The sequence below is a fragment of the Palaemon carinicauda genome, chromosome 43 (genome assembly GCF_036898095.1).
Source record: "Palaemon carinicauda isolate YSFRI2023 chromosome 43, ASM3689809v2, whole genome shotgun sequence".
NCBI lineage: Eukaryota > Metazoa > Arthropoda > Malacostraca > Decapoda > Palaemonidae > Palaemon > Palaemon carinicauda.
This window is the reverse complement of record NC_090767.1, coordinates 18505242-18528639: the sequence shown is the minus strand read 5'-3', so window position 1 is coordinate 18528639 and position 23398 is coordinate 18505242.

The window sequence follows — 23398 nt, the reverse complement described above, 5'->3', positions numbered from 1 at the left end:
ATACAAAAGGATATGGAAATCGACACCTCTCAAAGGAAGAGAAATGCTCCCTCTTCCCCTCCTCCTGATCTTCAAGCTGCTAAGAAGCACCATCTCACTTCCTCTAGCAGCGAAAGTATCGCCCTGAAATTGAACCTCAACACCTCTGACGATGAAACATCGCAAACATCACCCATTGGATCTCCTAGACCTACTAGACCCATAGACTCTGACAAAGACTATAACAACTCGACTGTCAATGACAACTCAGAGACAGACAATCCTTTTATACTGGTTGGAAAGAAAGGTAAGCAAGCTAAAGTTCCTGTCCCTCCTACTGATACTAACTTTTCTAAATTTAAAGTTTGTAGTACTAACACAGTCAGTGCCTATGACAGTGTAATCAATATTGAAAACCAGTTTAAAGGAATTAACATTTCAGTTAAGCCTAATCTAGAAGGGGACATGATCCTTAATCCACGTGATCAGTCAGCCTTTGATATATTGAATAACATGCCTTCACTTATCAAACTCGATCCCTCCAAACTTAGGAGAATCTATATTGTGTGTGGATATTCCCACAAATATAACGTAAACCGACTGTTGGCCCATAAGGCTATAGTCAAAGCAGAGAGATGCTCCCCTAAGGATGGAGGCATCTCTAACAAGGTGAAATGTACGTTCGAAGGACCTCCTCCAAATAAATTGGACCTTGGAATCTGGGGTAAATTCCCGGTTGAGGAATACACCCCTCCCCCCCTGAGATGTCATAAATGTCAGAGATATGGTCATCATAAAGAAAATTGCAAGGCCACCCACCCTGTTTGTGGTGTCTGTTCCAGACGGCATGACACCTCCATTTGTCTAGATAAGTATAAGGCAGGAGAGCCAACAGAGCCCAGATGTTTCTCTTGTCATCGATCTCACCATACATGGAATGATCGATGCCATGAGAGACTTAGAAGAATTTATAATAGAAAAAACCAGAATTTTCAGAGTCAGCAAATGGCTGGTCCTTCTCAACAACCTCTCCCCCAACAACCTCCCCCCCAACAACCTCCCACCCAAACCTACTATCCTAGACCCAAGCCCCAAAACCAATATCCCTCCTATGGTGCTGCCTTAGCAAGCTCCACCAGACCTAAAACCTCTCCTCCCAAACCTAGACCTACCATTCCTTCCCCTCAACAACCCACTTCCCTTTATGAAATTCCAGCCCCCCAACCAAAACCCCAAAGACCTCCCCGATCTCCAAGATCCCCCAGGTACAACACCCCCCCCAATCTCTTCCTAACCCTGCCCCCAAACAACATCCTTTAACCCCCTCAGAATTAACCTATACCCCCCAACCCTCAACTCCTCAAGACTCTATCCCTCCAGCCCCTAGCACTTCCTCCAGCCTTCATTATCCCACCCTTCCTAAGAAAAATCCTCCCCAATCATCTTCCTCACCTATACTTTCCCATCCTATCCTTAGCTTCCTACTCCAACCCAGTGTTTTGGAACCAGCCATAGTCACCTGCATACAAAAAATTTTTCCTGGTCTAATCCTTGATGACGTCTTTGTGTCCGCCATAAGGTATATTTGCGATGCATTATCGCAAGCCTTATTACAACAATAATTTTCGCGGACTCTGACAGTGATATGAGCCCACCTTCCTCCCCTCTACCAGAGAATAACCATAGACTCAATGTCTTACAATGGAACATCCATTGTCTGAGGACAAATTTTGCACTTCTACAGTCTCAAGTGGCTGTACAAAAATCAGATGTTATTCTTTTGCAGGAAACACTCCTTAAAGAAAACACTAAATTTTCATTTGTTAATTACACTGTTTACAGAAAAGACTTTACAAACACTACTCGTGGCTTACTTACACTAATCAAAAATACAATCCCCTCCAAAAGAATTAATGATATAGATTGCCACGATGCAGAATCACTTAGCATTCAGATTACCCTTTCAAACACTACACTTGCCATACATAACATTTACAAAAGTCCTACAAAAGTAATAGATGCCAATCTGTTTTTTGCGGCTGCTGAGACTCGGGATACCTTATTTGCAGGAGATTTCAACGCCCATCATCCCTTCCTTCAGTCAACATCCCCCACTAATATTACTGGGAACCACCTTCATTCATTGCTTGAGGATTTTCCTGGGGTGAAACTTCTCAACAATGTTGATATACCCACACATATTGCTGGGGGACGATTGGATCTTACATTCGTCTCTAGCAACCTATGCAATAACTCCTCTTGGGACCTGCATCCTCTTTTAACGAGCGATCATTATGGCATTATTTTCTCTTTATGGTTAGAGAAGTTGCCTGACCCTCCTCCTCCCCCAAGGAGATGGAACCCTGACTTTGCAAAATGGGATATTTTTGAGCAGCACATGACAACATGGGCTGACAACTATTCTGTTGATCCTCCTGAGACTTGTGATATCATCCTACAAACCCTTAATGATCAACTAAATATGGCAGCCGCTATCTCTATGCCTAAGAGAAAGACCTATACTAATGATCATAAAGATGCCTGGTACTACAACCCCAGGATCAAGGCCATGAATAAGCGACTTAATTGCATCAGGAAACTGTTCAGAAGAAACAACACTGATGCTCTTCATCTGAACCTGACTAGAGTAGTTTCACACTCTGCTCAGGTTGCAGAGGAAGTAAAACAAGAAAAATGGTTTGACTGGTGCACCAAGGTTAATGCTTTTACCTCGTTAAAGAAAATCTGGAACTGGTTCAACAAAGTGTCCGGTAAGAGACCCAAATCAAGGGTCTCTCACCCAGATCCTCCTGCTGAAGCTCTCAAATTGGCACAAGGGTTTGCTAACCGTACCAAGACAGATAACCTCTCTCTTGAGTCACAACAACGGCAAAGGGTCCTTTACCCTATCAGGATGAATATGGTTACCGCTGCTTGCAACATGGCTGATGACACTGACAGTCTGTATACCATGCATGAGCTTAATGAGGCACTTCATAAGACCAATGATAGCGCACCTGGCGCTGACCTCATTACTTATAGCATGCTTAAACACATGGGTAATTCAGCCAAGGAAAAATATCTCCTTCTCATAAATAAAACTCATACTGAGAGAGTGCGGCCCATCCTCTGGAGGCAACAAGACACTCATCCTATCCCTAAACCCAAAGAGGATAATGCCTACAGGCCCATAGCCCTTATCACATGCACTGAAAAAGTTGCAGAACGAATGGTCCTGAACCGACTGAAATGGAAGGTTGGAAACCTACACCATAGGCTGTATGCTTTCACTGAGGGTATTGGCACTCAGGAATGCATTACAGACCTTATGGCCACCATCAACGATTCCAAAGCCCTGATAGTCTTCCTTGATCTTGAGAAGGCTTTTTAGCTTGCAAGTGCACCTGCTATCCTCTTCTCTCTTGTTCGCAAAAGAGTTAGAGGTCATCTGTTGTCCTGGGTTCACAAGTACACTCAAGACAGGGAAGCAAGGGTCACTTTTCAAGGCGCTACATCTCCTTTCCTCCCTCTGGAAAATGGTACTCCACAGGGGGGAATCCTCAGCCCTTTCCTATTTAATGTTCTCATTGAGAATCTCTTGGTAATTGAACTTCCATGGGGAATTGAGATGTTCATCTATGCAGATGATATCTGCATAGTATGTCCATCTCGTGTCCCTGATAAACTTCGAAAAATGCAAAGAGCTCTTAATGCCATTTCTCATGAATGTAAAGAATTAGGTTTAAAAATCAACTCCCATAAAACTAAGGCTATGGCCATCAAATACAGTTTCCCTCCCTTCCCTCTTTATTTGGATAACAACCCCATAGAGTGGGTCCCAAATTTCATTTACTTAGGTGTCAATATTAACTGTCATTTGCAACCCCATAATCAAGTTAAATTACTTAGACAAAAGGTAAATACTCGATTTTCTGCGATGAAAAGAATCACTTTTTTAGCTAAAGGAGCCTCTTACCATTTATTGAAAAGATTCTATGTGCAAGCTGTACTATCATTGGTTGAATATGCCGCCCCAGTTCTCACTTCAATTCCTGCTATCCTTCTTTCATCACTTGAAGTGATTCAAAATAATGCCATGCGTTTGATTACAGGTGCCCCCATGTGGACTAGACTTCATCTTCTTAGGCAAGAAACCAACTTATTATCTCTTGCTGATAGAATCAATATCCGTATTGTCTGTATAATAACAAAAACTCTTAAAACCATCAGGAATTCCCCTCTTAAAACCAAAATTAAAACGCTTTTAAATTTGCATGAAGACCATGAACCCCCTAATCATTATATTGGAAGTCTTATTAAAATAACTAGAAATTTAAATATTCAGAAGACAATTTCGGACATTAAACATGATAGATTTAATCATCATTACACTCCTCCAGCTCCCTGGATTCCCGATCCAATTAAGGCCAGCTTCACTGTCCTTCCAGCCTTTAAAGCCTTATGCTCCCCTCAAATTATGAGAGATGCCGCTTTAGAATCAATCAATAGTACTAGCTCTACAAATGTTTATTTTACTGATGGCTCCGTTGACAGGAATATACCTGCAGTTGGTTCAGCCGTGTATTCCAGCACTTTTATTGGTAGCTGGAGACTCTCTGATACTGCCTCTATACTTCAGGCTGAGCTCTTTGCTATTGCAAAAGCCCTGGAAGACTCTCTTTATAAATTTGGTAATACCACAGTACACACCGACTCTAGAGGTGCAATTCAAACAATCTTAAACCGTAAAAATAAAGATAACGTAATCCTTAACTCTAGTATTAAAGCTGTTGCTGCTACCCATGCCCAGAGGAACAGAGAAATTACCCTTAATTGGATCCCCAGTCACATTGGTATTCGTGGAAACGATGAGGCAGACAGACTTGCTAACAGTGCTCTAAGGTGTACCACAATAAGCACAACGTTCCAGCCTACTCTCAAACAAATTAAAAAGAAAATATCAGACTATTGTCACTTTCAGAAAAAATGTCTCATTCAACAAACACTACTAGAAGGTTCTCATTCTGCTGCGTGGTATACTGAAGTCACTAATTTATCCCCCCATGATCTAACTAAATCTGCAAAAAGAGGAATCTCTGTCATCATCCACAGATTAAGGCTTGGTTACCGCTGCTGCTGGGAAATCATCGACATCCAAGATCGTCCCTGTAATTATTGTAATCTACCCACAGGAGCTGAACCTTTGTCTCATTACCTTCTTTTTTGCAGAGAAACCTCACCCCTCCGTCAATCCATCACATTACCCCCTCCTTACACAGCTGAACAAGTCACTAAACATATATTAGAAAATACACATGCACTCTCGGGATTCCTTTGCTCTTATCCTCCTCCCAGATAAAATATATTAATGTAATAACACTTGAATTTTAGCTAAAACCCTATTCCTTTAAAATAAATACTTGTTTTGCCATTAATAATTAACCAAGTCCCAACATAGGCCTAATAAAATCACTTAAACACAAACACAAACCTAGGCCTATTTTAACTCTAAGGGGTTTACAACTGAAATTTCACTTACTCGCTCATACACTCATACTCATTAAGCCTTCCCACTTATCCTAATCCTATCCTTTTTCCTCTCCTGTGCTCAAAACAGTTTTTAATCAATAAATAACAATGTTAAAAAACTAAAAAAAAAAAAAAACCAAAATCCCTCCAAATATCACATCCACAAATCCAAAAATCATTTATAGTCTGGGAACTCATCACTCACTGTCAGAATCAATACAAATTATTGTTTTACAAATCCTAACCCCTATCCAAATAGGATAGTAATCCTACAGGCCCTTCCCCTCCTTAAAACAGGTACACACCAACAGTCTACAAACGTGCAAAGTCACAGAATCATGTCAAGTAAGCAAACGCTTTACATGTAGGATCTCATCTTCTTGATCCCTCTGCTCACTGCACACACATATCCTTCCTATCCTGCAAAGTCACAGAATCATGTCAAGTAAGCAAACGCTTTACATGTAGGATCTCATCTTCTTGATCCCTCTGCTCACTGCACACACATATCCTTCCTATCCTGCAAAGTCACAGAATCATGTCAAGTAAGCAAACGCTTTACATGTAGGATCTCATCTTCTTGATCCCTCTGCTCACTGCACACACATATCCTTCCTATCCTGCAAAGTCACAGAATCATGTCAAGTAAGCAAACGCTTTACATGTAGGATCTCATCTTCTTGATCCCTCTGCTCACTGCACACAAATATCCTTCCCAACCTTACCTAATTATCCAAAATCGGGTGCCACCTTAGCCCTTCTAAAAACTAAAAACAAACCCTGATATCATAGGAAGTGTAACATTCCTATCTCTTATTCCTATTTTCAGAACCTATCCCCTATCCTTCAGGGATATTAATCCCATCCAATACAGATCCCTTTCCTACCAAAAGAACAATTACTCTTCTACAATCTACAGGGAAAGCGCAAAGTCAAGCAATTATGGGATCGCATTTTCTAGATCCTTGCTTAACTATTACACATCAAAAACCTTCCTATCCTTAACCCAACCTATCCACACAGTGCCCTTATCCTATAAACGCAAACCCAGAGATCAAGTAAGTGCCACTTATATCGAGCAAATGATTTTAAAAAGTCTTTCACTCGATATATTTTAATGATTTCCATTTTATTGTCTATGTATAAATCCTTTCCTCTCTATCCTAAACCCCTTTTCGTTTCGCTATCCCACTGTATTCCTTTTGTGATGACAAGTATATCAATAAAAGTTGTTGGTATATAAGTCTATACAGAATCTATGCAGATGACAAGCGAAACGAAAACTCATTGCCTTGTGTGTTGTGTCGTCCGCTATCCCCTTCCCCTATCCCCCTCCTACATCCTCCCCCCATCCCTCTAAACCCTACCCCCTCCCCCCCACCGATGACGTAATGTCATTCGGCTACATCCTCCCCTCCTCGCACTCTTGGCTTCTCGCCAAGCAACTATTCAATGAGTCATGTAACTCCCCGTCTCACCCTCTCCCTCCCCCTCCCCCTCCACCCTTCGTGGTCTCACCCTCTCCCTCCCCCTCCCCCTCCACCCTTCGTGGTCTCACCCTCTCCCTCCCCCTCCCCCTCCACCCTTCGTGGTCTCACCCTCTCCCTCCCCCTCCCCCTCCACCCTTCGTGGTCTCACCCTCTCCCTCCCCCTCCCCCTCCACCCTTCGTGGTCTCACCCTCTCCCTCCCCCTCCCCCTCCACCCTTCGTGGTCTCACCCTCTCCCTCCCCCTCCCCCTCCACCCTTCGTGGTCTCACCCTCTCCCTCCCCCTCCCCCTCCACCCTTCGTGGTCTCACCCTCTCCCTCCCCCTCCCCCTCCACCCTTCGTGGTCTCACCCTCTCCCTCCCCCTCCCCCTCCACCCTTCGTGGTCTCACCCTCTCCCTCCCCCTCCCCCTCCACCCGCCCTTCGTCGCCTCAAAACCTGTTTCTGCCACACCTTGTAGCTCGACTTACACAGCTCCCTCATTTCTACGATTCATTCCTATTTATTTTATTCTTCAAATCCCTCTCTCTCTCTCTCTCTCTCTCTCTCTCTCTCTCTCTCTCTCTCTCTCTCTCTCTCTCTCTCTCTCTCTCTCTCTCTCTTTCTTTTCTTTCCCGAAATATAACGTAAATATTATTCTGTTTATAACTTAATCATTTCAACGGCGATTTCCTTTTTATAATTTTAATAGTTTGATTTGTACAAATATCGCCTTTTGACAATCAGCATAACATTATCCTCCCCGTACCCTATCCCTCTCTCTCTCTCTATCTCCCATTCATTCACTCGAGAATTAGCGTAAAATATTTTGCTGGTGTTTATTTTTGCTTTTCAATAAATGTCATTTTTGTTCCAGTTTTCGATGTTAAATATTTTGTCAATTAGTTAGTAATAATCCCCTAGTCTACCTCTATAATGATTTCTATCTTTCCCCCTCCTTTCCCCCTTCTTTTCCCCTTATTTCCCCCTCTTTCCCCCTCTAATTTCGCGATTTTAACGTAAAATTTTTGCTCTTACAGCCACTACGTAGTCTAAAAATAGATTGTCTTTCGATCTCCTTTGCACAAGTTATTCTGATTTTCCCTTCCCTCCTTCCCCTCCCTCTTTTCCCCCTCTCCTCCCTTTGATCTAACGTAAATGTAAAGTTTTTCTTTTATTTTAGTTTATTTTTATATTAAGTTTAGTCGCCTATCGACAACAGTCATGAACAATTCCCTCCCTTTCCCCCTCCCCCTCCCTTCCCCCTCCCTCTCTGCTATTACGTAATACCATCTTTACTCTCGTACTAATTGTCTGAGCTTTTCTATGCTTTTACACAATCACTTGCTATTCCCTGTCGCCTCCCGACTCCCTCCCTCCCACACTCCCCTTCGCTCCCTCCCTCCCTTACTCTTCGCTCTACAACGTAATATCAACGCCATCTTTTGTTCTAGAACATTCCATCGTATTCCCGCCTAATTTCCCTCGTGTTCACGGCGCAGCTCAATTCTTTCCCGCATAAATTGAACACATTTCCCTCGGTCTTAGATATTTCTATGATTGAACACATCTCTTTCTAGACACAATCTTCCTTTCTATTTATAATTAAGCAACCAATCTTTTTCTAATTTTATTCGCCAACTCTATCTTTAATTATAAACTCTTTTACTATTAAATTCCTTCTAACTTTTTGCTAGTACCCTCCCCCTTGACTAGCACTCCATCTCTAGACCTATTCCTTAAGCATTCTCTTGGGATAATTTAAGCCCTTCTTCTGTCTCTAACTTTATTGCTTTTTTCTCCTTCCCATGACCTTCTACTTTCTTGGGACTTCCTGCTATAACACTTTTTCTTTTACTAGATAGACTAGGTCTATCAAAATTTCCTTTATTAGGGATAGTGTATGCCCTTTTTTCTGCCTCTGACTACATTACTTTTCTCTCCTTCCCACGACCTATTGCTTCCCTGGGACTTTCTGCTTTAACACTTTCTCTCTCACTTGATAGACTCTGTCTATCACAAATTTTCCTTTTCGTGGACCTAAAAAGGAGCCTCCCTACCGGGGGTCTTTTCTCCGTTGTCATGCCTGTCAATCTCTCCCTTTTTCCCTTGTTACTTTGATTAGTAGTAGCTAGAGGGACCTGTCCCTCATTCAGTTATACGGGCCTTAATTTGGAATCTGCTTGCAGTTTCCAGCCTGTGGGATGCTGGGTGAATAGCCTTTGCCCCCACCTAGGAACAACCAAAATCCTAGGCTGCTGAATGAGGATAAGCAGTTCAGTCGAAACTACTACTACTTTTTGGCCTTACATTAATTAGCTTCGGCTATCTAAATCTAACGTAGATTAAAACATTAAACTTTAAAGTAATAATTTCACTTTTTAATTGAATCCCTTTTCTCTAACATCAATTACTCTTACCCTATTCAAGTTACAAGTTCTCTTATACACATACTGTATAACACTCTACAATTCAAATTACATTCTTTTCCGGGCTGCCCACAGGCAAGAGCCCGGGTCTTACACAAGGTAAGGCAATCTATACAGACAGACAGACAGACTGGTACAGGAGTCCACAAAGACAACTGTGTCAGCCTAGGTGTACAGGATGAAATAAATGCAAATTCACAAATTTTATCTCACAAGCAGTGTTATTAGGAAGAGTAATAAATACTCTTTACCTGTCAAAGATATCTCCGTATTTAATTCAGTTTCCTTCTTCATTGTTGTTGTTGGGGTATTAAAGCCAACACTTGTTGTTGGCACGGGCCTTTCCCTTGGTTGGCCCGTAGGTGAGAACTCCATATTTTTCTTTTTTTTTATTTTCTTTTACTTCCTATCACAATGAACTGCAGACTTTAAATCTGAAGGTAATATTTTTATGTTATATAAAGCTAATGAGACGATAAATACTTAAATTATTAATTTTATTCTTTTATCAAATTATTTTTTAATAAATATGTATTCTTTTCTATAACTGGAAATGTTTTTATTTGAATTAATCGGTTGATTTAGTACGAGACACCACACCACTCCGCAACTTGGAACACTGCTGGTCACTGAACTATGTACAATTTTCTATTCAAAAAGGGATTTTGACTTAGGAAAAATCTATTTTAGGGTGAGATGGCGGCCATGTCGTCCTGATGGAAGTTTCCTCCGGCAGCTTCCTACTCTATAATATTTCTGCGATTGATATTATAAGAGAATTACCGTCAGGTATCACGGAGTTCTAACCTTCGGACTGCAACTGCACAGATTGCCTTACGACACTCCTGCAAGAAGCCATTGTTATTGCAGAGAACATCCCAGCTACACAGTTATAGGAAGCCTCTGCCAAAGTTTCGGCTCTCACATATTGACAACGAACTCTCCTATGCCTCTGTTGCTGCCATGGCTGCTAAGCCAGGCATGCAACTCACTGCAAGACCCAACAGGAAAGGTGATCTTATCATCTACCCCAAGGACGTTGAGACAGCCAGATTCCTCCAGGAAGACCCAACTTTAACGCTGCTGGATCCTGCTTTTATCAGGAAGAAAGCTGTCATCACCAGGTATCCCGTGACGATGTCTATCACCATTGCAACATCGTGCAGCAACATTGACTGTGCTGCTTGCTGCACGAGCAAAGACAACGTTCCAGTTCGACGCCTCATTGCCACCTTCACCGGTCCAGCTCCCTCCAAACTGGACTTAGGAGTCTGGGGAACTTTCCCCATCGAAGAATATACTCCTGAGCCCCTTCTATGTTATAGATGCCAACGTTTTGGCCATCACAAGGAAGAATGCAGAGGCCCCATCATCCGTAATCTAAATTTTAACTCCTGGTCCTCATGATAAGAGAAAAGCAAAGCCCTGGATTGGTCAAGTCGCCCGGTTCTAGCTTTGGTCTTCATTGGGTTACTTTGATCAACGAACATCTGATAACTTATAGACTGAATTCTCAAAATACAAACCTCCTTTCATTTAATGTTTCTGTTGGTAATATAATCCCCTTAGTACGGGGCAGATATACCCGAGATAGTGAAGAAAGTAAATGAATTTACAGCAAAAGGTTTTTTTTTCTTTCGCTGTGAAGGTGAAGATTTGTATGATGATTTCCTCATGATAGATTCCTGTTCCCATCCATCGCTTTCAGCAAGATTCTCTTGATTAACGTAAATTCCTGTTCAGTATTTCACTGGGATCACTAAAATAGTTCTTGAGGGTGAGATGACTCTAGTAAGGAAAAAATTGATTAGTCACATTTGGAGTTTTATGTCTCTGCACAGATAGTGAAGTTGTTTTTCTAGCCTTAAGGTTTGTGAACTTCATCGCCAAAATTATTGCCCTTCAGTATCTATATAGCGCTCCTATCCCCCTCGATTAATTCTGTTTTTAGGGAGAAATTCCTGGAATAATAATGAGTCTACTCAGATTCAATCTAAATATAAATTCTCCTCAGTAGAATTATCTTATTGTAGGCTTTTGTGGTTTTCTTTATTTCCTGAATGACGAGACGTGAAGGTTAGGCAACTAGCTTAAAAGAATATATTGTAAAAATGTACAAATAAATGAATTACTGAATAAAAGATACAGGAAAACCCTGGATGGATGATGAAATATGGAAAGGAATAAAGGAAATGAAGGAACTAAACAGAAAGAAAAGAGATAAGAACTTATAAAAGATTTTTTTATGTAACCGCAAAAGATCTCAAAAACAGGTGTTATGCCACTTCCTACTAAACATACAGGATCAGGGAGGGAAGGAACCTCCTTCAAAGTGGAATAATTTAGCTGAAATACTTTTTGTGGCTGCAAAGATCATTTTACCAAAAATTTTGATAGGCATTCAAACACCTAATTTGTCTGTTGATCATCCCTGCTATTTCTAGTATTCTTAAACAGCCTAGGAGATTTCACACCACTAAGAATCTGCGCTACAGGAAGATGGTTACGTGGATCTCAAGGGTCAACTTTAACAAACGGTTACATGGAGTCTTTTAAAGCTGATGGCTTGATAAAAAAGCTGAGAATCTTTTCTTCGACATAGTTAGGCGGGTTTGATGAGAACAAGCTGCAATATGCGACTTGCAAGAAAGAATATGTGGCGACCGCAATTAGTGCGAGACCCTGAGATGGCATTGGTGACTGGGTGGAGTGCCACTAACTGTTTGATGTTCAGGACGTTTTCAGAGCAGCTGTGGATACATGTAGTGAACAGTTGCAGTCATGAATCGTATAGTACACACATGGGAAATTCTTGCGACACCAATTGAAAATAACAAACGGAAGAGAAATAAGATGGAATAGTGTGCCCGAGTGTATCGTCAAACAAGAGATCTCTAACTAGAGCGAGTATTTTCTCAAGTAAAATTTCTAAAAATATATATAAAAAAGGATGAACATATTATGTAAAGGGTATAGTGTTAACGAAATTAAAGTCCTCCACAGGTACCATATTATGAGTAAAACAATTTATGGGAATGAATAATTAACATCAGAATTTTAAGATTCACAAGGAGGAGAAGTAGCTCAAAATATTATATAATTTGTTTTTCATAATTAGATAGAGCTAATAGATATCAAGAGGTGTCTGGTTTCAGTTCCAGCTGAATAGATACTCACCAGAACATCAGCCGGGCAAGGGCAACAAACCACTGCGGTTCCCTACCATAGCAGTGGCCTCCCCAGTAAACAGCTTAAACTCACGGACCAGGGCTGGGATCGATCTGTCGCCATGCGAAAGTTAGGCAAACACTTTACCACTTTCTCTTTATTCTCTTGAGAAACCAAAATTTGATTATGGTACATTTTCGGCAATGGTAGTTTTACAACTTTCTAAGATCCTAATAACTGAGAATTTGCAATACTCGGCAAATAGTAGGAATTCAAAATTAATGATTGCAATAACTGCTGTAATCATAATATATATAATCAATACCACTTCAAAATAGAAAAAAAAACAAATATTCAAAACCAATACTAAGGGAAATGGAACGGTATAATTAGTGGTACATATTGAACGTATGTAAAATTTAATTAAACTACATACAGTAGACAGTATTTCTTATATATATTTTTTTCTAAATTAGATATTTATGTAATACTGCCATGAGGAGTGTATGAAAGTAAGTGTTCCATATTCTGCATAAAAATCACAAATAAACGAATTCATAATTTCACCGCCGAGTTACAACAGCAATACCCCTCCGTCCCCACCTCAGTATTTGACAGCAGGCTGTTCCCTTTACCTCCTTGCAAGCTCTCATCGATAGCGAGTCTTATTAATTCCATAATTTTATTAGATTCTGGTATTCATAGAAAGTTTATATGTTTTTCGTATGCATTGTGTAATTTATCACAATAAGATTTTACAATATGGGAAAAGTTGCAAGATTATGGAGCATTCATCCGAAAACAAGCTCCTGCCGTTGACTTCGGCCGGTGTTAATAAATACTTTATATCTTTTCATTAACATTATTTATTGACAAAACGTCTGAGGGAGAAATTTATGTTCGTAAATAAGGTTTGGTTAAAGTAATGTCTTTGTGGTACAAACAATACTATTTAAACTTCTTTGTGGTTTAAACAATATAAATAAATTGTCTTTGCAAAATGAACAGTACAATTTGATCCGACACATAAAAACTTTATAGTTGAGGCATCTACCGTCATGAACCATTGCAGGGAAGTTTAGTAAGATCCATTAATATGATGATATGTATAATTAGAAGCAGGAATTAACCTGTACTCCTCAAAAAGAATATCTAGAATGCCGAAATATAAATCATAAGGTATAGTTGTTGAGAGTATTAAAGCCAACACTTGTTGTTGGCAAGGGCCTTTCCCTTGGTTGGCCCGTACGAAGGTATAGTTGTATTGAGAAGACCTAATCACTTTGATATATTTAAATACATGAGAAAAAAACAGGAATGCAATATATTTTGTAATTTTAATTGAATATAATTTCAAATGCATATAGTAGCTAGTATTATTTTTTATACATTGTTCTATCAATTTCAATATACATATATAATACGGCTTTTTTTAATTAAACGGTTGATGTGCAATCAGGGAAAATCTTCGCAGCAAAAAAAATGTTGTTAATATGAAGAACCGAGAATTAAAAGTCTCTCTCTCTCTCTCTCTCTCTCTCTCTCTCTCTCTCTCTCTCTCTCTCTCTCTCTCTCTCTCAGATGTTTTGTCAATAAATAATGTTAGTGAAAAGATATTATAAAGTATTTAATAACACAGGCCGAAGTCAACGACAGGAGCTTGTTTTCGGATGAACGTTCCATAATCTTGCAACAAAAGAAAAGCAGATAAATGGACTAAATTTCATCTAACACATGACATGATCAAATCCAGGAACAACAAATCCCCTCACAATATATTTCTTTTTCTTCTAATTCAGCCATTGTTTTCAATAAGATCTTCTTTTGTCAGTCATGTAACTGTTCCCAATAAAATCCCTTCATTATCATATCTATGTTTTGGTTGGTGTTTACAGTTCAGACAATTAAATTTTGGAATAAAACATCAATGAAGTATTATCTATCGAGGCATTTTCTCCATGATATTTGCTATGGAAACTACAATAGAAATTTGGTATAACTACGTCAAAAAATATAGCATAATTTAGCTGACTTCAGCATAATTTTCATCGGAGTCTATAGCACAATTTCACAATTAAGATCTGGTTACACTGATAGTATTAGACTCAGTTTGATAAGAGAAAAGACAGGTAGGGAAAGGAAAGGTTTTTTATTACTTGTCTAGCCCTCGCTACAGGAGTCTGTTCGTCTGAATAAAATTTTAATTGTTGGGGTATTAAAGCCAACACTTGTTGTTGGCACGGGCCTTTCCCTTGGTTGGCCCGTAGAACAATTTTAAGTTGAAGTTACAGATACGATGTCAAGAACTGATGACTATCCTAAAAATAACTTTATTTATGCAAACATTAACTAATGTCATAAATTTTTGAATAAACAGTTCGCGTAAATTATTTAATAAAAAAATAAATCAGTAATCATTTACTCATTAACTTATATTTTGAAAGTAAAGCGACTGTTCTTCAGGAAATAGCTAATAGAGTTTTGCGGTTACATAAAAAAAGTCTTTTATAAGTTCTTATCTCTTTTCTTTCTGTTTAGCTCCATTCCTTTCCATATTTCATCATTCACCCAGGGTTTTCCTGTATCTTTTATTCAGTAATTCATTTATTTGTACACTATTATAATATATTCCCTTAAGCTAGTTGCCTAACCTTCACGTCTCGTCATTCAGGAAATAAAGAAAACCACAAAAGCCTACAATAAGATAATTCTACTGAGGAGAATTTATATTTAGATTGAATCTGAGTAGACTCATTATTATTCCAGGAATTTCTCCCTAAAAACAGAATTAATCGAAGGGGATAGGAGCGCTATATAAATACAGTGGCAGAGACTTATAAAACTCCAAATGTGACTAATCAATTTTTTCCTTACTAGAGTCATCTCACCCTCAAGAACTATTTTAGGGATCCCAGTGAAATACTGAACAGGAATTTACGTTAATCAAGAGAATCTTGCTGAAAGCGATGGATGGGAACAGGAATCTATCATGAGGAAATCATCATACAAATCTTCACCTTCACAGCGAAAGAAAAAAAAACCTTTTGCTGTAAATTCATTTACTTTCTTCACTATCTCGGGTATATCTGCCCCGTACTAAGGGGATTATATTACCAACAGAAACATTAAATGAAAGGAGGTTTGTATTTTGAGAAAGGCCCGTGCCAACGACAAGTGTTGGCTTTAATACCCCAACAACAACTCTTGTGAATCCTTGGATTCTTTAAGCTGGTTAAAGTAAAATATCTTTGAAAAGGAAAGAGTATTTATTACTCCTCCTAACAGTAATGGATGAGATAGAGGTGCAGTATATTTACTTTCATTCCTTCCTGTACACCTAGGCTGATATGATTATCTTTGTGGACTCTGGAATCTAAAGTCTACACTGAATCACTGGGTTTAGTAGAAGAGAAGCTGTAGCCATCGCTGCCTGTAAAATCAAAGCTATAGAATCTGTAATTATACTTCATTTTCACGCCACTTGCACCAACAGTATAGTTTTTCCATTTGGTTATCATGTCTATATTATGCACAGTCAGCCCTCTTTTTACGCGAGCGCGAGATCTCTCTTAACAATTTCACCTACAGGCGGCAGAGATAACCGCAATACCTGTTGAATAATAAACCACATTCTCAATTAAGGATTTTTAAGGATCGAAGATTTCAAATCCCATACACTGTACGTGCCTCACCCCATTTACCTCGTTCCCCACCCAGCTCGTTAAACCTCTCGCTGTATACTATATATATTGGGCCCAGAAGTTTCTCCCAAGTCATTTCAGTTAAAGAGGATGTGTAGTGTTTTATTGCTCTGCACCTAGAGCATTGTGTCAAAGTAGATATATGAGGAGAATTAACGATTGCCTCTGCTCCGCACGGGTGTGTAGCTCTTCCTACGACTACGAGCACCCAAAATCGATCCAATTCATAGAATAGTGGTACTGAAGCAAGTCCCAGTGAGTAAGAGAGACTAGGAGAGGAGAGAAGAGCAATTAGTAGTAGAGGAAAGGAGCAGTTTTAAGTGTAAGAAATTATCCCTGCTCTAGAGATTGTGAGGTTGGTTTGGGGGGAAAGGGAGGATGTGACTTGAGGTCTGAAGGGGATCGGGACATTTCGAAGGGATGAGACCCGGGTGAAAAGGTGGATGGCAATTGGGACTAGGTCTTGCAAGGGCAAGGTGTTTAGCTGGTGGGTGATTGAAGGGGAGAATTGGGACGGGGAAGGATTCGGATGATGTGAGGGCACTGGAGCTCTCTGGATGACAGGGTCAGGAACGGTAGTAGCCACGGTGGCCGGATCAGGAGTGGAGGTGGTTCGGATGACAGGATCTGGAGTGACGGCGGGTAGATGGCGGCGTCTCTTTCTGGGAATTTTCTGCAGTTTAAGTGTGTTGCCAGTATGAGTGTGTAAGATGAGGCTGCTTGCAGCGCCTAAGCTCCGCCCACATAAGTGACGTCACTGTCTACGTCACGGGCTATCTGTATTTCCTTCCGCTGTGCATGATGCAGCAGCATCAGTTGCAATGAAGATACGAAACAACGCTGACTGTCATTTCTTGATCCTACCTAGTTTAAGATCTAACATGGCGCAGTGAGTAGGATTTTAAGAGGACCTACTGTAATAACCATGGCACAGCATGGCACCACCGTCGAGACGACCCTCATTTGCATCTCCTAGGGGCAGGATTGCAAGGACAGGAACCTCTGGAACCGGCGTCAGGATGTCGCCGGCTTCCGTGCTGCAGGCTCACCAAGTGTTGCAAACCCAGCAACAAGCCATCCAGAATCTTCAGGCCGAGATAACAGCGTTGTCACTCCGGGGTACCAATGTCACCCAACCAAGGATCCCTTCGTCTGCAGCTCCGGAAAAGTGCGAGGCTGAGGTGTCCCCTGCAGCCTTCAGGTCTTGGAAACGGTCAATAGAGTGTTGGTTGCAACTTTGTAAGTTGAAGCCTATCGAGGCAGTTCACTATATAAGGCTGCATTGTGTTCCGATATTGCAACGTGCCCTCGATTCTAGGTATACTGACGCCCAGTGGAGTTCCCTGTCTACTGAAGGGCCATTCAATGCGGTTAAGCAAATGGTAGTGAAAGCTTCTAACCAAGCGGTGCAGTGGCTCGAGTTTTTTTTATTTGGCCCAAGAGCCTAGTGAGTCCTTTAATGATTATTTTATCAAGTGTACGCAAAAGGCTACTGATTGTGCATTCACATGCCCTAATTGCAATCATGATTTATCCGAATATATGCTTTTGTTCAAGCTCATGGTAGGCCTAAGTGATAAAGTGCTCACAAGGCAAGTGTTTCAATCATGCAATAATATCCGTGATATCGATTCCCTTAGAGTCATGTGCAGTGCATTCGAGGGCGCCCGTGACGACGCCCTTCGTAATAGGGCATGGCTTAGCAGCTCCCCTAGAGCGGCTGCTCTCGGTGGGTTCGAGGAGGAACACTAGGTGGAGGTGGCAGCCGCCCTTGCTAAGTGTGACAGGAGTACCTCTGTAAAAGTACAATCGCGTCCTTGTGGTAATTGTGGTACTCGTCATAGCCCTGGGTATTCTTCATGTCCCGCAAGAAGAACGACATGTTACGGGTGCAGTAAAACCGGTCACCTGAAGAAGTGTTGAAGAGGGCGGAGTGCCAGGAATAACGTTAGTGGTCTGGCCGAGGAGTCGGACATAGCGGGTGCAGTGATTGCAGTAGTCGTGGCGGCAGAGGCAAGGTTGCGGAATGGGCCCTCCCCACAACCCACTATTCGTGTTGATGTATACTTGGCCAACTTAGGAGAGTGGTCCTGCGTCCGAGCGGTGCCGGACACTGGTGCCCAGGTTTGTGTTGCAGGACCCGCTATTCTTGCGACGTTGAACATAAAACCAGCTAAGCTGAGATTAAAGGGGAGATTGCGAGACCTCGCCAACCTGCATCTGAAGTGTTTAGGTTCAACCTCTTGCACCATAGAATACAAGGGGAGGCATACAACTCAGGAAGTATACTTCGTAAAGTCCTCCATTGATTTTTATTTATCCCTGGATGCTTGCAAGAAACTTGGTCTTGTGCCAGAAACGTTTCCTAACCATGCTCCCTAAACGGACTCTGCCCCCGCAGCAGCTAGTACAACCCTTACATTAACGGAAGCAACTGATCAACCCGTGAGACCGTCGGCCATTCTGTTTCCCCCTAGTGAGGAGGATATTGCCAGATTAGAAAACTGGTTATTAGCCCATTTCTCAAGTACGACTTTCAACACCGAGAGAGAACCCCTCCCGGTAATGGATGGGGAACCCCACCGTATTCACTTATTACCTGACGCAGTTCCTTACGCCTGCCACACCCCTGCGTCGGTACCTAAGCACTGGGAAAAGGAGGTGAAAGCCCAGTTGGAGGAGGACGTCAAGAGAGGGGTCCTACAAAGAGCTCCCCCTGGAGAGCCCACGGAATGGTGTTCACGTATGGTGGTCATGGCCAAGAAAACGCGGCAACCCAGACGTACGGTCGACTACCAAAAACTTAATGCAAGTTGTAGAAGGGAGACGCACCCTACCCCTCCGCCCTTCGATATGGTATCCAGCATTCCCCTTTGCTCATACAAGACTGTGGCCGACGCCTATTGGGGATTTCACCAGGTAGAACTGGACAAGGAGAGCATACCCCTAACCACGTTCATCACACCTTGGGGTAGGTACCAATACCGAAGGACACCAATGGGACATTGTTCTGCCTCCAACGCATATACACGCCGTTTCGATGATGCCATTGAAGAAGTACCCAGGAAGTTTAAGTGTGTGGACGATACACTTCTGTACGATTCGAGTATAGAAAGAGCCTTTTGGCATGTGTACGACTTCCTCACTGTCTGTGCATACAAGGGCATCACTTTGAAACCAGAAAAATTCAAGTTTTGCAAGAAAGAAGTGGAATTTGTCGGATTCGACGTCGGTTGGGACTCCTGCAAGCCTTCAGAAGATTATTTATCTGCCATAAAAAGTTTTTCTATGCCCCAAAAGCCCACAATATCCGACATCAGGTCATGGTATGGTTTTGTCAATCAGCTGGCCCCCTTCCTGACAACGGCGCCCATCATGACCCACTTTAGAGACCTGCTGAAGAAGCCCTCAGGCAAACAGGTTTATTGGGATGAGCACCTTCAGGAAAAGTTTCGTCAAGTGCAAGACATCGTCTGCAAATTGGCCAAGGACGGGCTCACCTACTACGATAAGCTGCGGCCGACTATTACAGTCACTGACTGGAGTAAGGAGAGGGTGGGCTTCGTCATCCTCCAACAATATTGCAGTTGTACCTCCGTCGAAACCCCCTTCTGTTGTAGAGATGGTTGGAGATAAGCACTTTGCAGCAGTTGGTTCCTCACGCCTGCCGAGTCTGGGTATGCAGCTGTGGAGGGGGAAGCCCTAGCAGTGGCTTGGTGCTTAAAAAAGGCAAGGTTGTTCTTATTGGGCTGCCCGAACTTAACCATTGTCACGGACCACCGCCCCTTAGTCAAGTTACTAGGCAATAGGAGTCTCGGCGACATTACCAACCCCAGACTGTTTAGATTAAAGGAGAAAACATTATTGTATAATTTCAATGTTAAATATCTACCAGGCAAGAGAAATCATGCTGCTGATTTTCTCTCTCGTTTTCCTACCCTGAGGACGACGCCAGATAGACAGGATGCGAGCTTCAACGAAGAATTAACGATTGCTATGGTGTCAGCAATCGCAGAAAACCTACAGGAGCAGTGCACTATAGACGAGAAAACTGTTGAAGAGGCAGCCCTGGACGACCCAGCATATCAGCTGCTAGTCGCTCGAGTGAATGCAGGGGTTGGAACCCGAAGAAATCTCAAGAAATTGCATGTTTGAGGCCCTTCTACGGCATCAGAGAACGTCTCTCTATATCTTGCAACCTGGTCACATACAGTTTCAACGACAACTGCATCCGACTTGTCATTCCCGAAGGGCTCCGTCACCAGATAACCGCCAACCTCCATGCTGGACATCAAGGCCTAGATACAATGTTGAGGAGAGCGAGACATTCAGTCTATTGGCCAGGCATCAAGGGTGACCTCCAGCATCATCGTTCACGATGTACATCGTGCGACGCCCACGCACCATCACTTCCTGCCGAAGTCATGAAAATGACCCCTGTCCCAGAGTATTCATTCCAACAGACTGTCATGGACCTGTTTCAGCTCGAAGGACGCATGTATATGGCATATTGTGACAGGCTTACAGGCTGGCTAGAAATAGCCCACTTCCCCAATGGCACCTCGTCTGCAAAGGTCATGACAAAACTTAGGCATTACTTCACTCGATGGGGAGCACCCGAACAATTGTCTACCGACGGCGGCACCAACCTGGTGAGTGAAGAGATGATGACCTTCTACAGGAGATGGAGAGTTGACATACGCTTATCATCGGCCCACTATCCGCAGTCAAATGGGAGAGCCGAGGCCGCGGTTAAGTCCGCGAAAAGGATAATTAGAACAAGTATCAGTGGGACTGGAAGCCTCGATAACGACAAGGTATCATTGGCCATGCTACAATACCTGAACACGCCTCTAAGAGGTATAGATAAATCTCCGGAGCAACTGGCAACTGGGAGACAGTTACGGGATGGTGTACCAACTGCAAAACTCAACTATATGATAGACCAACACTGGAGAAAATCCATTAGAAAAAGAGAGCTTCAAGTAGCAGAGAAAAATGAGAAGATAATTGAAAGCGGCAGCGACAGGAGGCTAACGCCCTTACAGCCAGGCACTCACGTTAGGATTCAGAACCAGATGACCAAGGCCTGGGACAGGCTGGGAATCATAGTCGAGCAACGACCTCATAGACAGTACATCGTGAGACTAGATAGTAGTGGGCATCCGTCCATAAGGAACAGAAGACACCTCAAGGTCACTGAACTGCCCGTCAATGAGACAAGAGGAGCCACTCCTACCGACGACGAAGTGGGTCATAAGCCTAAGTTTCCCCCATCAGCGCCAGAGGTACGGCCTCCAAGGAAGAGAGAGGCCCCTGCCTGGATGAACGATTATGTTTAATTATCTCTGCTTTGATCTTGCATTCATAAAATGAAAAATTTTGTTTTATTTTACTGCACTTAGACGTGCATCGATTTCATTTACAAAATTATATTTTGTTCATTTTTAAACGGTAGAGCAAATGATGTTCTTCCTGATAATATTGATCACTTGGAAAGTCTAGTACTAATGCCCTTCATAATCAGGGTTGCCAAATAACTTGACATCCAAATCGCGGTGCAAATCCTTAAAAGTAGCGGCAGTTGCCTCAAAAGTAGCCCAATTATAGTAACTTAGCCTTCATGAAATTGGTACTAAAAACTATTGATATTATATACTATAGAAATAGATTAGTGGGGCGGGGATCGAAATCAATCAACTAAGCTTTTTATAGAAGAATAGGATAACGAAAAATTCATATAATTTTTATTCAGAAATACAGAAAATAAAGCCGTGTTTTTTTTGCAAAATTGAAATGAGCAAAATAAAAAGAAATAAAGAGATTTGTTGTTCATTCAACATAATCATAAAATGATTCAATTAACTAAGTTTAATATAGTATATTTACATTGGTGATTGTATTGTTTTAGAATTTATTCAATTAACAAAAAAAAAAAAAAATTACAACAAAGGTTCAGTTAGCAAACGTGGTTATGGTGACTCTCCGTCCAATGAAATTAGTTCCATCACAAAAGATTCGATGAATTAGTTAATACAGACGTCATTTCTCGTGTATTCCTTTATAATATTATCAGTTTACTTAATAGCCTCGTTTGTAATAATAATGATAATAATAATAATATTTTCCACTATAGCCGCCAGTCAATCCTCTATTCATCAACAGTTCAGCTGCATTGCATTTTGCCTTGAATTTAATTTTATATGGATAAAATTTCATGTAAAAAGCGACTCTGATGTTTTAACAAAAGATATCAATTGTAAAGCTAAACACCAATTGCATCTTATTATTATTATTATTATTATTATTATTACTTGCTAGTTGGAAAAGCAGGATGCTATAAACCCAGGTGCTCCAACAGAGAAAATAGCCCAGTGAGGAAAGGAAACAAGGAAAAATATAACATTTTAAGAAGAGTAACAGTATTGAATCAAATATCTCCTATATAAACTACAAAAACTTGAACAAAACAAGAGGAAGAGAAATGAGATAGAAGTGTGTGCCCGAGTGTACCCTCAAGCAAGAGAACTCGATATTATTAGAGAAGTAAAGTGTCAAAGTAATTAGCAATTTCATTGTTTCAAGTAGGCCACCAACACTGATCTTTCGAATGATATCAAATACTTATTTTATTCTCTCTCTCTCTCTCTCTCTCTCTCTCTCTCTCTCTCTCTCTCTCTCTCTCTCTCTCTCTCTCTCTCTCTCTCTCCATTTCCCGTTTATCATCATCCTTCTCCCAGACCTCTCACCATTCTTTCTTTCCCCTTCGGTCACATTCATAAAAGAAAAAAAACAAAAAAACAAAAAACATGATTTTAGTTTTTGATTTGATTTTGTTCTCAAATTATTTTTTTCTCAATATCTGTAACGTTTTGGTTTTAAATTAATAATAATAATAATAATAATAATAATAATAATAATAATAATAATAATAATAATAATAATAATAATAATAATAATAATAATAGTGATGGAGTTTATTTGCAATTGTAGACTTGGCCAGAGTTGCATCTTGGCGCCGATTTCAATCTTCTTCTATTCCTCCTCTACTTGGAATCTATTTTTCAGTTTTTCTAAACGTATGCGAGCGCTAATTGGCCTCCTAGGTCCCAGTGCTTTGGGCCAC